Consider the following 19,039-nt stretch of genomic DNA (forward strand, 5'->3'; position numbering starts at 1 on the left):
TCAAAAATATCTAGTGGTTTCATCAGCTTATTGGAGATTTAAAAGGAAACAAGAAGGGACCTACTGAGTTTCCCACTGGTTTTACCCCCAAAGACTGGCAGCCATCATCCCCTGTGCAGACTCACCCCCAGAAATCTCATCAGCATTTAAACCCCAAGAGAAGATAGTTCTGTCCTTAACTGAAAAACTAAAACCAGATGCCAAGAAATGTAATTTTCCTCATCATTACCCAAGACTAGAATTCAATCTCTATTTTGTGAAAATCTTACTTCTGTGAGAGAAAGAGTGTGCAAGAGTTGTAGTCATGATTTTGTGCTGTATCCAAAGTTTAAAATCATGGATTCTGCATAAGTGTCACCTGTCTACTGAACCAATGGGTCTCAGTCTGGGGGACTCCTTAGGATGACCTGATATGCTTACAAAAATCTTAATGGCCAGGCTCAGTTTAAACAGAAATGAAACTTTGAAGAGTAGGACTCAGTCAGTAACATGCTTTGTAGCTCTCCAGCGATTCTTATGTCTAGTCAAAGACATGATCCATCATATTGGTTCTTTATAAATTATCTGAAAGGAAGGAGGGTAAAGGAACTAAATTGGAGTTTAGTATTTGTCCATATGACCTTTGTGTAAGAGGAAGAATTTGTGGAATCAGGGCAGAAACAGTACAAAAATACGTTGGTAAGAAATATGCACATACAATTGTTGCCAAGAAGCCTGCTATCCAGTGTGGACCCCACAGCTCTGTGGTTTCAGTATTTTTATCCCCTAAACTTTAGGCTCACAGGAACTTCTTAGTGTATCAGCACTAAGAGGAGCAGCCTTTAGGAAGTGACTGAGTCACAAGATGCCACCCTTAGAAATGGTACAGACTTAAGAGGCTGTCCATCCCTCTGTAACATGAAGCACAGCACTTCTCTTGGGAAGATGTGACAACAAGACACCATCCTGACAGAAGAGGAGCTGGATGTTCACCAGCTGGTGACTTCACCTTGGAGTACCCAGGTGCCAGAACTGCGAGAAACAAGGTAATGTTATTTGCAAGTTATCTTGTTTGTGGTATTTTATCATTGTTGGAAAGATAGACTAAAATGGGGCTCTTTGCTGAAATGAAAATTACTCAGTTTTATGAACCCTGTAGGCAGGAAGGAACAGGTACAGTTCCTCTGTCAAATCACGTTGCCATCACAGTTAGAATTCAGCTAGGATAGGTAATTCTCACCTTTCCCTCATTAGCTTCCTCCTTCCTTCCTTCCTTCCTTTCCTTTCCTTTCCTTTCCTTTCCTTTCTTCCTTCCTTCCATTCTTTTCCTGTCATCAAATTGTTCAAACCTGCCTGAATCTCTCCTGCCCTCCCAAACCCAATCATCATTTTTGCTAACAAGTAAATAATTACCACAACAAATACATTTATTCTACTAACCCACCTTAATCTGTTCAACATATCCATGGGCATTTTGATAGCCATTCATGTAACTTCTGTTTGAGAACATCTCTACATTTACAGTGCAACATAAAGGAATACTTTCTCTTTATATCATTAGTATGTTAAATAAAATCCTAACAACACAAATTTAGAAGGACATAATGACTATAACAGGTCGTTGTAATCCCTCCCATGCAAGCATTGGAAAAGTGCAAAAAATGTTTCTTTTTCTAGGTACAGTTCCTTGGTAGAGGGAAAACCTTCAATGCTGAAGTGGTGGGCCTGTCCAATGCATTGTCTATTTGTATGAATCAGTGAGAGCAGGAATTTATTCCTCCAATTCAAACTAAGCCCCATGCTACTTACCCCAGATTCTGTAATTACAGGTTTGTGTGGTGGTTACCACAGTCATCTTAGCCTCACTAGATTTGATTTTTAAGAGTACCCTAGAAGCATTTTAAATGCATTTTTTTAGGTACCATGCTGTATTCTTAAGAAACCTGTGACACACCCTCTCACCATCAGGATCTTCTTGGAACCCTGTATAAATCTCTGCATTTTGTGACTTGCACATTTAGAAGCATGACATCTACAGTACAGCCATGCTTTAGGAAACTGTTCCTTGCTCAATAGTGCTATAGGTTCTCACACTACAACCTACACATGGTTGAGATATGTCTGTGGGATCCTGCCTTGAAGGCTGAGCATTTCATTTTCCCTTGTAATCATGAATGCCACTGCCCCCAGTTGATGGTAATAACTTCACCTAAGCTTAGACTCCTGACTTGGAGGCAGCCCACATCCAGTGATTGTTCAAGGTATGGTCACAGATGTCTAGAGCACTATCTCTCAGTTCAGAACAACTACAAAGGACAATTCCAACATAAGAATTTCCCATAGTGTAGCTGAGGCAACCTTTACAACTGTCTTGCCCATCAGCTTCTCAATCAAGACTGATCTCCTTACTGTTTAGGAGGTCTCTTGAGTAAATCCCAGAGCCAAGATAATAGGTTTGGCCCCATGGTCCTAGGAATGAATCTCTAAAATGAAGAGTTGAAGCTAACTGCTAGATAGGCATTTAAAGCCTCAAAGCCAACCCCAATGAGACACCTCCTCCAACAAGGTTGTGACTTCTAACAGTTCCACCCACTGGAGACAAAACATTCAAATACATGAACCTATACATGCAGGGATTAGGGGCATTCTCATTTAAACCAGTACAATAAGAAGGGATTCATTGATCACTTAAGTGTCCTAGAATACCTCTGGCTTCTCCTTTGCTTCATAATAAGCTCTACATCTAATAGAAGGTGTGCGTGATGACTGTGGACCTTCAAAACTGTCATCTACTCAATCACAACCATAACAAGCATATCCTATTTACTCTGAGTTGCACTGAATTCCACACATGGTCAGCCAGAATTCATGAAGTACTGCAGTCACTTCATGCAATGGGCTGTAAGGAACAGCACACATACACATTGCACATATGTCCTCTGCTCTACCCTTGAACTGTATTTACAAAGCACAAGTTCAAAAACAGCAAGTTATTAAGTATTCCACAATGGAAACAGTAGAGTATTATACCAAGGCCTGAGCCCTTGTGAACATGAGGCATTGTGTGATTCTACCTATTACATGAAGCAGATGCCAGATCTCTCCAAGTTCAAGTCCTAGCTAAGCCTGAACATGAGTAAACCAGAGATTGAGCCAGGAAGTAGCTGCCTTCCATTGTTTCTTTAGGTTACTGCTTGACTTCCAGCCTTGACTTCCCTGAGTAGTGAACTGTGACCTGTGTGAGTCAAATAAATCCTTTCATCCCCTAAGTTGCTTTTGGTCAGTGTTTTATTATAGCAGCAGAAAGGAAACCAGAACACTTGATAAAATGCAGACTCAGAGATTCTAAGTAAGAGTCAGACCATAACCAGAATGTTTATCTCATCAATAACTCCAACCACCAAAAAATTACAAATTGAAACAGTGAAATGCCACTACAAACCCCCTAAGTTAGCTAAAACACAAAACCAAAACCACACACACAGGAGACACATTTTTGGTAAGAATATGAACGTGAAATTAGAATCCATACACTTGTGGCAGGAGTATAAAATTGTATAGCCAGAACATTCTTAAAGTTCCTTAAACTATCAAACATGGACTTACCAGAATCCCACTCTTAAATACATGTTGGAGAATTGAAAACAAATGTCCAGTACTTGTAGGCAAATGCTCTCAGGAGCATACTTCATAATAGTCCAATAGTGAACGTGGCTGTCAACTAGTAGAAAGATAAATACAGGCTGGTATAAAGTTACAGTGAAATATTATTCAGTGATAAAAAGAAATAAGTGCTGATACATGCTTCAACATAAATAAATCCTGGAACAATGCCTGCTAAGTGAAAGAACTAGCCACACAACATTTCATATATTATAATCCAGTTCTTACAAAACGTCTTAAATAAGTAGGAAAGGACAGAAAGCAGATGAGTGACTGCTTAAAGCTGAGGGAGTTGGAGGGAAATTGGATAACAGGCTTCTTTTGAATACGGTGAAAGTGTTCTGCAATTGACTGTGTTGGTCACTCTGTAGTCACACTGTGCTGGTGATCAACCTGTGGGCATATTGTGTGGTATTAGCCCTGTGGTCACAGTGTGTGGTAATAACCCTGTAAATGCATTGTGTGATATTAACCCTGTAAACAGATTGTGTGCTATTAACTCTGTGAACACACTGTGTGATATTAACCCTGTGAACACATTGTGTTAACCCTGTGTGTATACTGTTATCTTGCTGGAAACTATAAACTATGATTGCACTGTTCATCAAAAGTTCCTATTATGCATGGAATGTTATGCTATATGATCTCCATATAATATGATCTATAACTCACATGTCAACACAATAATCCCCCAATGATATGAATGACAACAGTCCAATTATCACACTTGACAAATGCCACGGCAACTTTTTGAATAAATATCAGAACTGAAATAATTCTAATGATTTTCTCATCATGTTCACCATGTAAAGACAAACTTAGAAGGCAGTCCTTAGTCTGAAATGACTTTGAAAACATCCAGCTTCCTTGGCTAAGAACTGAAGAGCAACATCAGCACATACTGAAATGGACTCTCAAGAAGAGAACAAGAGTATCAGGAGGAGGAAGCATTCGTCACAAGTTCCTCTTCAGAAGCGGTAAGATGATCTGTAATTTCTCCAGGAAGTAGCTTCCTCCCTTGTTCCTGAGACACTTCTGGGCCCAACTCCTGTGCCTGGCATCCTTTTGCTTTCCTGCTAAGCTCTAGTGAAATCTCTCATTTCAGCTAAGGACAGCATGATAACAGGAAGATCTGACTCTAATTTGGGGTGTATTGACACCTAGAATTTTACCTTTTGCCTCTAGAGCTTGGAGACAGGACCCTATAACTGTTTAATGGCTCCTGGTCTGTGTCACATGCTGTGTGGATCCTCTGGAGGAATGGACTGAAGTTCTGTGTACAAAGACATGTCCCCCAAAGACTGCATGTCCCTTCTGCCGTCTGTGGAAGATGAGCAGTTGCACTTCTAACCAACCCTTCACCAGAGACTGAACTCTAAAAATGTTTGTCTTTTCAAATTTTAACATGAGGTCTGGGGAGATAGTTTAATGGCAAAATCCTTTCTATATAAGCAGGATGCCCTAAGTTCAGATCTCTGGAATCCAGGTAAAGCCAGTCACAGACACAGTGGTGAGTCCGTAACACCAGAGCTCCTGTAGAGAGATGGGAGGTGGAGGAGGAGGATTCCCAGAAGCTTGTGGGACAGCTTGCTTGACACACACGTCAGCAAAACAACAAGAGGTCCTGTTTCAAACAAGATGGCAAACAAGGACTGTGCTGGTTAGGATTTTGGTTAACTGGAATGGCTACCCACTACAGTTAACTTGACACAAACAAGCTAGTTCTACAGGGAGAGGAAGCCTCAACTTAAAAAAAATTGTTCCCATCAGACTGACCTCTAGGCAAGCTGGTGGGGCATTTTTATTATTATTATAACTGATGAAGCAGAGTCCAAACCACTGTGGGCAGTGTCACCTGGGACAGGTGGCCTTGGGTTGTATAAGATAGTAGACTGAGCAAGTCCAGAGGAACAAGCCAGTAAGCAGCACTCTTCCACTTCATTGAGAAGTGCTAATAAGACCAGATTTTAGTAAAGACTGGAGTCCATCAGCTTTCCAAATACTTCCACCAGAGGAGGGTTCATGTCCATCCTCACAAATCTGTTAGGTCCATTTAACTATGGAGCCAGTGATGGGAGGAAAATCTAGGGTCCTTCCTGGTGTTGCTCCCAGATGCCCATTCTAGAGCTCCTGGGGGACTCTAGTGAGCAGAAAAGAGTAAAGACTAAAAGTAGAAAAAGTCAACAAACAATCCAGTGATGCAGCCTGTGAATCAATGGGACCTGCTGATTCGGTCAAGAACAAGCTGTGGGTGACCACAATGCCCAGGAATATGGAACTCCAATCAGAAATCTTAATTACAAGTACCCAGAAGTACGTGTGGCTTAAGCATCATATGGAGGACATTAGGAAAGGGTTTGTTTTAGCTGAGGAGTCTGCTAAGGCAATGAAAAGCAGTCTGTGATCACAGGCAGAATATGGCAATGGCTACCATTTCTCTCTACACCAGTTAACAAATCTAATGAACTTCGTTTGGGAACCCTAAGCAAATGGGAGATGCTTATCTAGAGTACCTTAAATCTCTAGTAATGGACAGTTCTTTCCTGGTAGGAGGACCAAGGGGAACTGCCTGGGAAACTTTGTGTGTATATGTGTGTGACTGAATGTGGAGGCCAGAGGTCAACATCAGGAGTCATTCTTAATTACTTCTACATGGCATTTTGAGATAGGTTCTCTCACTGAACTTGGAACTCACAGATTCAGCTAGACTGACTGCCAGCAATTCCCAGACATTATCCTGTTTCTGCCTCCACAGTACTGGAATTACAGTCGTGTGCAACCATGCCTTCTTTTCAGGCGTGTTCTAGGGATCACGTTTGAGTCCCCTCATGCTTGCCAGGCAACCCCCCTACAGACTGAGCCATCTCCCCCAAAGCCTGCCTTGAGGTTCTTAAAATCATTTCACTTCTCTTTATTCAGGAAAATATATTAAAGCCACTTTAATTGCAGAGGAATTCCATATAAATTAATAGGAGAAAAAAGGCAGAAGTTAACAAGAAAAAAACCATATTTGGTTTTAGAAGTCTACTGAAACAAGCAGCAGCAGCAGCAGCAGCAGCAGCAGCAGCAGCAGTGAGCAGGCTCTTACAGCCACAGGAAGAGGGGTCCTCCAGGTAGCAGACAGACCACACAGGTTTCCAGGTGGCACTAAGCCCATATGGCTGCCCTCAGCATGCTCTGGTTTTTCTTCTTAATTATATTCTAAGTGTTCAAATCATTTTCTTGATTGAGAACAAAGGAGTGATTCATAGAAAATAGAACTTGAGTGTTTAAGACACAAAGTGTTTAAGATTTTAGACCAATATCCCTTCCTCCTGGATTCAGTACTCTTCTCTATATTATAACAAGGAACTCTCAGGAAGTATCTGAGTCACTCACTACTCTATTGTTGTGAAGAGACACCATGACCACAGCAGTTCTTATTAAAGAAAGCATTTAACCGGGGCTTGCTTACAGTTTCAGAGGCTTAGTCCACTTTCACAATGGCAGTGAGTATGGCAGCACACAGGAAGACGAGGTCCTGGAGAAGTAGTTGAGAATTCTACATCCAGATCTGCAGGAAGACTGGCTTGGGCTTTTGAAATCCCAAAACCTACTGCCTTCCTCCAACAAGGCCACACCTACCCCAATAAGGCCACACCTACTCCAACAAGGTCACACCTCCTAATCCCTTTCAAGTAGTGTCACTCCCTAATCACCAAGCATTCAAATACATGAGCCTATGGGGGCCATTCTTATTCAAACCACCACAGGAAGCTTTAGATTCTTTTTTATCACCAAGTCTGAGCATGATGATGCACATGGCATCATGCCTATTGTCTTGACTTTACCTGTTCCTTCTTTTAGTAACTTATATTGAATTAGTTCATTGGAAAGTGTTGTAAAAAACATAAGCACCCTGATCAAACTCTGTTTTGGAATTCCTGTTTGGACCAAAACATTCATTTAAAATTTCTGAATTTGCATTGCCTGAAAAGCACCAATCAGCAACTCAGTGCGATAAGATAAACTTTATCTTGCTACAGTAATTGGACCACAATCCACATTCATAGAAGCAATTAGAATCCTTTACTGGACATTGGCTACTACCCATGAGCTGGACCCAGGGTTGTAGTGGTAAACAAAGCCAGACCCAGTCCAAAGAGGGCCCTAGTCTACTGGGGAGATGAAGGTACACTAATTATTAATACAGTATTTTATCATTTCTGGTATGACTGTCTTCTCTATTGATTTTGCTACTTTACTTCCTTTTCTTTCACTATTGCAAGCATCAAGGGTTGGGGGCTGTTTGGTTTGGTTCTTTCGTGGGACTGCCTCTGTTCTAATGCCTACTTTCACCGCTTACCTATCTTTCTTATTCATAATTCTTGCTCTCATCACCAACTCAGTTCTGATTGCTTGAAGTGATCATCTGATACAACCTCCTTTGTTCTCCGTAGCATCTGCCCCTTTCCATGTGGTATGGCCAAGGAATGGCTTTCTGGGTCTCTTGATTGTAACAAGTTTCCATGACAACATGTGAATCCATTGATAGTTTTAACTCTGTGGCGCTAAATTCCAACATGTGTTCTCTCCTCCATTACTGTATTTCAGTCCTGTAATTTTACTTTGTGTTGACCTATAATTTTCTCTGTGAGGCTTTAAACTCAAGATGCTTGAATATATACATGAAAACCTTTTAAACATAAGATTAATTCTAGGTACTTTTGGGTCATTTTGATTCTTCACAAGTGCAGGCAGATATACAGGAGTGAACTGACTGAAATTACCCACTAGCAAGCTTTTGCAGACTTACATGATCACATTGGTATCCAAGGATAATTGATAGGTGTATTACAATGTTCACTAGAATGATGACCCATCTTGTCACTTAGACTCTGTCACATACCCAGCAACAAACCTTTATTTTCAGCACTCTATGACTTATCCTTAAAGGTGTTATTGTGGAATGAAAAGCTGAAAGTGTTTCTCAGCTCAGAAACATTTTTTCCTTACTCTCCTTCTGAATTGTTTCTAGTTCTAGGATATTGAATATCATTATGGCTTAATGTTTTTCCTAAAATGTTCCACATGAGTTCTGAGGACTTGATGGGGGCATGGTGTGTTTGAAATTGTCATATATGCACACTGTTGTTTTTTTAATGCAAGTGAGGAGATGAATTTATTTCAACAACCACACAAAAGTATACATGAAAAGCTATGCTATAGTAAGATGAGGTCAGTCAAGATGTTTGGTTAGTAGGAGACATCCAGGTAAGATGACAGACTAGAATCTGTCTTGGTGTGACCTGGTAAAGGAAAAGAGTAAGAAAGAACAGAGACTATTCTAAAGAGAGAAGGGGATTTGGGAACTCCCAAAGGCAAGACCAGCTGAAAAGTACTGAGAGAAAGACAGACAACTCACCAAAAAGAAGTGTGCTAAGCCCGGTATGGCTTGAGCCATTTAGCTTCCCAAGAGGGAAGAGGAAGTAGAGGCCTCTTTCAAGAGGTGAATGGGGTCACCCTGCTGAATAGAGACTGACAGGCTTTCCTTCATGATAAACCTACAACTCTTACATGCTATAAATCCAATTACAAATTTGCCTCATATGGTAGTTCCTCCGACTATAAACCAACAATGTACAGGAATCCCATTTTGTCACTCTATATGACTTGGAGGACAGTAGCCAAGTGGCATCTTTAGAGAGAATCTATTGTCTAAAGATCTGCTACTCTGGAAACCCAGAACAGGTTTTGAAATCATGATTTGGGAGCTGGAGTCTAACCTGTCCTAGCCCTGGGTGAGACTGCAGCCCAGCAGACAGTTTTGGAGACTGAGAGTTCTGGAATCTCAAAAGCCAAAGCATGGTAGCTGCAGAAGTTTGTCTCAGGTGGGAAAAGGTGGCTCCTGTCTTGGTGGCTAGGAGCAGACCTCATCAACCGAGTCTAAGTATGGACTTTGTTCATCCTGAGGCTGATTTTGACAGACAGGCCAACCTCTGTAGCTACCTTAGAACTCTGACGTTCAAACAGAATATTTGTCATCCACAGCTATACCTTCTCCTCTAGTACATCTATCTGTATTTAGTGTGTTTGGTACATCTGAGGACAGGTCCTCATAAACAGATTGCTGTGGTGTGGTGACGTCTTCTCTCCCAAGCCTTGGGAGACACATGCCAGCTATATTCACCACTGCAGAGGGTAGTATCTGGGAGTTTGGGGAAGTGAGAGAACTTGTCCAAACCATATAAGACAAAGTGTGGGCAGCAAAGGATGCTGATATGCAAAGAAGGTAAGCCAGCTGAGCATGAGCAATAAGCAAGGAATCCAGCATGTGTTCATTCATTCCTCTCTAGTCTTGATTGTAGATGTAATGTCACGAATTGCTTGAGTCCCTGCTTTTATGTCCCCCTCCGTGATGGACTGTAACCTGGAATTATAAGCTTGATAAGCCCTTTCCTCCACAATATTGCTTTTTGTCAGCGTGTTTCATCACAGCAACAGAGATGAAACTAGGTCATGGGGACTGGAGAAATGGCTTAGTGCACAAGGCCATTTGCTACACAAGTACAGGAACTGAGTCCAGATTCTTGAACTTCCATGAAAAGACATTCTACAAAGCCAGTCTTACCCTAATACCCAAATCAGATAAAATAAAAACCTAAAGACCCATTTACTGATGAACATTTATGTAAATAAAAGTTCTAAAAGAAAAACCGCCGGGCGGTGGTGGTGCACGCCTTTAATCCCAGCACTCGGGAGGCAGAGGCAGGCGGATCTCTGTGAGTTCGAGGCCAGCCTGGACTACCAAGTGAGTTCCAGGAAAGGTGCAAAGCTACACAGAGAAACCCTGTCTCGAAAAACAAAACAAAACAAAAAAAGAAAAACCTTGAAAATTCAATTTAAGATCCCATTAAGAAGGTTGTTTTTCTTGTCTTGAATCTCTCCCCGCCCAAAGATTATTTTTGAAAGTGGTAAAAAAGAAAAAGACACTTCGCCAATTCCCATGGGGCTGAGGCATTGAGGTCCTCGGGCCTTGACATGTCCATGCTCATGTTAATAACACACATCCACTAGTACTTCATCTGCTTCCCACACCTCCACACTGATTTCTACAGTGGCTTCATCAGTTTATATCATGGCCAACAGCATGTAAGTGATGCAGAGAACACAAGACATCCCACATGTAGAAGGATGACACCAGATTCATCTCATTGACCTTGCGTATAAGTCAATTCAAAATACATCAAAGACCTTCCTGTAAGACCTGAAACACTAATGTTGCTAGGGGAAAGCACTTCAACATGAAGAAGCAAATAAGAACATTCCAGAAAGGACTCCAGGAGCACAATAAATAACCCCAAGAATTGACTAATGAAATTAAAAAGCTGCTTCTAGACAGCAAAGGAAACTATAGTGAAGAGACTGTTTACAGGATGGAAGAAAATTCTTATCAACTCCCTGTCAGACAGGAAATTAATATCTGGAATACATAAAGAACTGTGAAAAGGGAGGCACATGAAAAAAAATCATTTAATCAATACTTGAATTTGATAGGTCTCAAAAGAAGAATTAGAAATAGCCAATAAATGCTTGATATTTTGGTCAACATCCTTAGCCATCAGAGAAATGAAAATTAAAACTGCTTTGAGATTGCCACCCACATAAGTCAGAATAACTGACATCTGTTTATAAAAACAGATGTCAACAGGCTCTGATCAGGGTGTAAGAGGAATCCTTATATACTGTTGGCCATAGTATAAATGGATGAAGCCACTGTGGAAATCAGTGTGGAGATGGGGAAGCAGATGATGTCCTTAGTGGTATGTATTAATGACATGAGCAGGGACATGTCAAGGTTCCCAAGGGAATTGGTGAAGCCTTCCTCCAGTCCTAGTATAAGTATTTATGAATGACTGACAAGTGTGTACAAAAACTAGAAACCACAGCTCCCTCCTACCAAATGACTGAAACTTGAGACTGTTCCCCTACGGAGTCCTCCCACTGATAGTAGCTAACCTGGCTCCTTGTGCTCTTATTTCCAAGTTGTGACTAATAGGTACCCTCCTTCAAAGCAAGCACAGGCCAACTGATGCCAGTTTTTTCTGTATGTGTGTATGTCGTTTCTTCAGTATCTGTCATTTCTTCATTTCCTCAGCACCCCAGTTATGTTTCCAGGACCAAGCCATGCAGGAAGGGCACAGCATGGAGGTTCCTAAAACAAACAAACAAACAAACAAAATCCTAAGAATTACTGTGTGGTGCTATGTACTGCTCCTGGATATACAACCAAAGGATTCTAAGTCAGCATATCCATATCGTAGTGCTAATTTACACATGTATGTGTGTTTATGATTACACTACTCAACAGTAGAGGAAAATAGACCCAGGCTGGATGTCTATTGACATAGGAGAAGTTAAAGACAGTGGTGGTCCATACACACAATTGAACCTTATTTATAAAGAAGAAAGAAGAGGGGGAAGAAAGGAAGGGAGGGAGGGAGGGAGAGAGAGAGAGAGAGAGAGAGAGAGAGAGAGAGAGAGAGAGAGAGAGAGAGAATGAAATTACTATATATGCAGGAAAACGGGTGGAAATCATTGTGATACTAAGCAAAATAAGCCAGACTCAGAATTGTTTGTGTATGAGTGTGAGCATGTGAGCATGTGAGCATGTGAGCGTGTGTGTGTGTGTGTGTGTGTGTGTGTGTGTGTGTGTGTGTGTATGTGTGTGGGGTGAGAGAGAGAGAGAGAGAGAGAGAGAGAGAGAGAGAGAGAGAGAGAGAGTCATGAAAATAAAGAAGGTACTATGAGACAGGAGAAAGATCTTAAGGGATGGGGGAATGGAAAAAAGAGAGGATAATGGAAAATGGGGCATGAAAGCAGAAGAGGGGACCATTTGAGAAGAGAGGCATCAGCAAGAAATGAGCTGATCAGAACTTAGACTCAGATCTGTCTAATTAAAAAGCTCACATTGGTCAGCAGTACTTATTTTTCTGTTTGAATTTAGACAACTGGGAAACTCTTATTCATCTTGCACCCTCTTTAGGGCTTCACAACTCAGTCACATGTATTCTTAGACACCTCTCTGATGAAGCACCAGACTCCTTGGTCTTCCTCTAATTGCCCTCTAATTGAGTCTCAAGCATCACATGCACTCTCTTATTGAAAGCTCTTAGCACTGAATCTTCCTCTGTGAATATATAGGCTGTGGAAACTACTGAAACCAGGAAAGTAAAGCTGGACCGTTACTAGGAGAGGGGATGGAGGTGGAAGCAATAGCGAAGGAAATATCAGGGTACAAGCAATCTGATCAAAGAAAATGGAAAGAGGGGATACTTAGGGAGGGGAAGAGAGGGGAGGATAAAGGGGACTAGCAGGACACTATTGATCTGATAGAAGTAGGGAATGAGGGATAGGTAAAATAGCACTCTAGATGGCTGAAAAGCCTCAAGAAATCATACTATTAACTCTTTGCCAAAAAAGTAACCTTATAATTTGCACATAATTCAATATATAAATATACATACATGATTTTAATGAGCTTTTCTCATCTGAGATGATGGAGTTCCCGCTAAGAGTCAAAGACTACCTTAAAAAACCCTATACCAGACATGAGAAGACCCCTTTTGATTTGTTAGCCAGGGCTATCTAAGAGACTCCCAATACATACAGCCTATTCTGTTGCCCTTGGTGACCCAGATGTGGAAGGTAAGTCCCTATTGCTGAAGATACCACAGATTTCAGAAACAGAGCACAGAGGCCTCAGAGTGGGAACTGATCTGAATGTCCCCTCCTTGAATACAAGCTTTCATGGCACCAGAAGGCACCATGCAAGCTTCCAAAGGAGAGAAGCAACCAACAGTCCTACCCAACTATGATACCTATGATCCACACCAATGACCAGCATGGCAAACTAACCCTACAGAGGCAGTAGTGGCACACATATCTTGGCAGTAACCAACTGCTGACTAATTGGACTTATGACCCCCTCAACAAGAGGGAAACTATGCCTAGTACTGGAAACCTAGCCAGCTAATCAGAAATCATGGTTACTGGAGGAGAATCTACAACCACTAATTTACTAAGCCAGCATAATCTGTAACAACAATCTAAAAACATTTGTCATTATACCCATAGATAATTATAGTTATCAACCCTCATCAAGGAAACTACTATTTGCCACAGACTTGAGACCACTACAGAAAACAATAACCAATCAATATGCAGAGTTGCGGAGCCCAGTACCTGTAGATAAATTCACAAAACTACTCAAAAATCAAGGGCTCAGAAAACATTTTCCAAGAGGGGTGGAGTAAGAGCCAGAGGAGCAGGGATTTTGCTGTGAGATTGTGTATCCTTGTAACATCAGAAGCTGTACCCATAAAGTCTCACCAACATGACCACCCAAATGTGAGCTGAACAAGGTGGACACCAAAGAACATGCCAAACTGCACAGGGAAAAGCCCGTGAGGTCTCAACCCTACACAAAGAACTATAGGCAACTGAGTAAAACGGAGAGTAAGAAAGAAAGCTCTCCTCAAGGAACAGCACACCAACTGGTTATCCAGTGCCAAATGGTCAGCCCTGAGAACACATATATAAGTAACATGGACTTATATGGACTCAACAGGTTATATGATTGGGAATATATATGTATGTACAAATATTTGTATGCATGCTATAACAATTAATGAAAAAAGAGGCCAAGAATCTGTAGGAGCATGAGGAGGGGTATATGGGAAGGTTTGGAGGGAGAAAAGGGGAAGGAAAATGTATTTAAAATACAGTCTCAGGGCTGGAGAGATAGCTCAGCACTGAAGAGCATTGGCTGATCTTCTGGAGAACTAAGGTTCAAATCCTGACACCCATATGGTAACAAATGACTGTAACTCAAGTTGCAGGGGATTGGACACCATCACACAGCCATACATGCAGGCAAAACACCAATGTATACAAAGAAAAATAAATAAATCATTTAAAAATACAATCTCAAAAATAAACAAAAAAATCTTGAAAAGGGAGTCTCATGCTGTCTTGTCTTTTTCTTCATTTTTTAAAATGTTTCCTATGAATGATTATTGTGCTATTGTTACTTCTGAAATCATGTAGTCACTTGGTTATGGTTAGGGGTTAACGTGTCTCCTTTCATCACAATAGGTTTAGTACCTTATAGAAAACAAAAGAAATAATGCTTGGAATTGAAGGCACTGGGCTTTCAGCTGCTTCTCCTTTTTTTCTAAACACATTCGAAAAGAAAATCTAACTAAACATGGTGACTAAATGCGAAAAAAGAAATGTCAAAGCACTGAACCAAATCCTTTTAGATGTTAGCCTTGGGACTTCTGGCAGGAATCACCTGTCTTAGTTAACTATGCTACACAAAACCAGCTCCCTGAATTAGAGAGCAATATATGACCAAAACTATTGGAGACATGGCCCTAACTTCATGTTCCTATGCCCATTTCATGGAAATCCTGCTGAGCATTAAAAGAACACATTCAGCAAATGGGAACATAAACTCCATGATAGACTTCAGGTGACAATAGCAATAAAGACTCTTGGAATGACAGCAGACTGCAGATTAAAAGGGAAACCAGACCTAGGGAGGTAGATCAATGGATAAATTCCTTGGTGCTGAAGTATGAGGGTCAGCACTCAGATCCCCAGCACCCAAGTAAATGCTGGGTGAGCCTGGCAGCTTGCTTATAATTCTGACAATTTGTGAAAGAAGACATGGGATTCCTAGAGGAAGCTGGCTAGCTAGCTTATCCAAATCAGACAACACTGGGTTCTACTGAGGGGCCCTGCCTCAATGTATAAAGTGGATAGAAAGTTGACAGTGATTGAGGCAGACACCTGATGTCAGCCTCTGTCAATCACATGTGTACACACACACATACACACACACACACACACACACACACACACACACACACACACACACACAACGCATACATAAACATAGAAGGAAAGGGCAAACCTCTTTGATATGGTCTTCTTTAGCTTCTGCATGAATTGAATCTCTTAAAGTTCTACCTCTACCTAGAATATACCTAAAAATAACACCTGTAAGATATGAAATTCTATGAGTCGCCATTGGAAATTATTGCACTGTTAGAACCAGAAAGCAAACTCCAAGTTGAAGTATAAAGACATCATAAGTACTAGAGTTCATTAAGGAGATTTCAGTTCAAAGCTGAAGGAGCTAACTTCACATCTGTCACCCATGCATGGTTTTCTCATTTTTAGCTCTTTCTGTTGAATTTGGCTCCAATACTCCATAGAAGGTTGTAAAAACCTTCAAACTAATGTAACTAAGATTCATTGTTTCTTATTTCCAACCCTTAAGTGGTAGGCAGGGTCCCTACTAGATTTCCAAGGTAAGCCTAGAAGTGTCTTTTAAAGAGAGAAGAAAGTGGCCAAGAGGAAGCAATAAGTTGTATTGGATTACGCCCAGGCTATCAAGTTAAATGAACTAGTCAGGCAAGGAAAGAAAAATTAGATGGATCCATTTAAATATAATGTATAATTATAATGAAAATTATAATGTATAATTCTTAAAGTGTATGGCTTTGCTTTCTGGTGATGTCGCCCTGCTCCTCTGGAACACAAAGTGGTTGCTTTGGTTATACTATAAGAGTTCTTGTCCATGAAAAGTTTTTTTTTTTCTTTGTATCACACACTGCTGTGAATGAGAATAAGGAAATTCATTTTGCTTTTGTAGCTACAGATCAAGAAAATGATTTGACTGCACATCTCATCAGAAAAGATCATCATCCTACAGTGTCTCCAGCTCTCAGCTTTAGTACTTTTTTTTCTTTCTATAGACTTACATAAGTCCCCTCATGTCATTGGAACCTTTCTTTGTGTGTCTTCTTTCTAAAGGACTCATAAGTAGAGTACGAAGGGAAAATCAGATTACTAATGCTACTCCATTTATTTTTATTCACTCAGTTTTCCTTTGGGCTGAGCCTTTGCATTTTTGTTCAGTTTTCTCCCTCAGAGTCTGAGCTAAATCTATTAATCTCTTTTGTGCATAAATAGAGCTCCTGTGGGAGATTCAGCTACTGACTGGAGAAGGGCTGAAGCTTTAAGAGTTTCAGAAGAGCTTCAGAGACATAGATTGTCCTTGTAGATGTAGCATATCCTAAGGAATTTTGTCCAGTGAAATTGTTCAAGACAAAAGATCCAGTTGAAAATATATCCAGTAAATAACTCGGCAATTTCAATTTACATTATGAAAGCTTCATTGTAGCCTATTATAGCTGCTGAAGAGTTCCGAGGTACTACATTTGAGCCTAAAATTGACATTTTCCATTCTTGTTGTCATATTCTTAGACTTAGTATTCAAAAACAATTTTTGTTTATTCTTTACTTAAGAAGCACAATGAAAACTGAAATATTTTTCTCAGCATTCATCATTTAATTAAACCAATTTTTTCAAGGACTTTTTTTCCCTTTATGATTTGCTTTCTCTTTGAACACCCCTGAACTGAAACCTAGGGGTTTCCAGGCTGTGCACCCATAACTCAGAGCTGGTTATACACATCTCAAGAGTCAAGAGACAACTCTGTGAGAGATAAATGGCCCAGCAGAAGGACAATTACCACTGAACAAAGGAAAGGGAAACTAAAGAGGTGCTATAATGGCGGCATTAGATATATCGAACAAGGCAAGCTGTCCTGGAGACATAGATCTTCCCTGACATTTCCCTTTGATGATTTATGATATGGTTACATTGAGTGTCCTTGTGGCCTTATATGCAGGAGACTTTGCTTTGATTTTCTTTTTTTAAAGCCTCATTTCATTCCACGGAGCACAATCAAAGAAAACCAGAGAGGGCCCTGCTTAATGCACCACGCCATTGGAGTACAGATCCCTTTGGTAGAAGAAGAAGGAAAGGTAGACTGGCAAATTTATCAAAAGGAACAATGATAAACAACATTAGACCGTTCCGGCCTCCACTGGAGCCCTATCTTTTATCCCCCAACATTATATGGCATTATTTCTTCCAGCTAGATAAGGCAGAGTAGAGATCTGCTCCGAAATCACTTTCTTTAAAGAGAAGCAGAAACTTTGCTCAGTGGTCAGTGACTAGGAGATTGGAACACACGATCTGAAAAGAGTCCTCTTCTGAGCAGGTTTGGGGTCTAAGTTGTCACCACTGGACAATATGTGTGGCATGCTCACTGTTACCAGAGCTTTGTGAAGAGAAAGGAGATTCTAACAGGCAGTGTGACATCTTTTTTTCTTCCCTAATTTTGGCATTATCAGATCTGTCACCCACTGATGAGTCTAAGTCATCTTCAGTGTCAACATGGTACCTGAACAAGATGGACTCCAGTCTCAGCCTGGAACGCTCCTTAGCAGATGACAACTTGTTAGTTGGCATTTGGAGGCATATTGTTAGCTTCATCTGACTTTAACTTTCACAAGCAAGTGGCATATGGAAGCAACCAGAGCTGATTGGTTAGCAGGCTCTCAGTGATTGAGGGGCTTGGACTGCTGACAAATCCCTCTCTGTCTATTCCTCTTTCTTGAGTGCTCTTGAGGTGTGGTGTTCCATCTTCTAAAGCTACTTACTACTACTGGGAGTCTCCAGTTTTAAGAGTAATATTTTTTCTTGACTAATCTGAGACATAACCCTCTCTTTTCACAACTTTGAGACATGGTCACCTGAAGTTTGATGATCTTAGCCCTTTTGTTCATAAAAAAAGATCAGACAGTTAAGGACACATGATCCAAAGATCAAAAGAGTCGAGTAGACACCAAGGGACACAAGAGCAACAGAAACTAGGTCATGTTTTGTAGTACATCCTTTTAGCCATGGTCCAAAGACCTTGAGCAGAAATAGCTGGAACCTAGTCTAAGCACCAGGGTGCCTAAGGTTTTCTAAGGTTCATTGACTTCTTCTGTAATTCTTCTGTCTTTAGGTAAAAACAATAGGGTGTGTTGGATGGGCACCATTGTGTCTGGGTAATCAAAACAGATTAAACATTACATTAAGAAGAATCCAGATGCTCCCAACTGTAAATGGGAAGAATTGGAGTAAACACTGAAATAATTTTGTCTTCATCGTCTCAATTGAATTGTCTATTTTCTGAATAATAATACTCAGAAGCCCTAAGAGATACATACAGTCATTAAATCCACTACAGAAACTTTCTTAGTAGCAGGCAGAATCAGAACAGTCAGAATTAAAACCCCAAAGTCATGTACTATCCATTACATGATGTAAAAGTCTGAGCTTTTTGGTCTAACATATGGCACTACTAAAAGAAAAAAAGAAGATTTACTCCCTAACAATTCATCCTGAAGATTCTTCCTTTAAAAACTCCAGTCTAAACTAGACATATTCTTGCACTCTGTACTGCAGCCTCATTTTTTTTTTAAACTTGAAAGATAATATTCAAGCAAA

The sequence above is a fragment of the Peromyscus californicus genome, unplaced genomic scaffold (genome assembly GCF_007827085.1).
Source record: "Peromyscus californicus insignis strain IS unplaced genomic scaffold, ASM782708v3 Scaffold_4__1_contigs__length_199733344, whole genome shotgun sequence".
NCBI classification, from domain to species: Eukaryota; Metazoa; Chordata; class Mammalia; order Rodentia; family Cricetidae; genus Peromyscus; species Peromyscus californicus.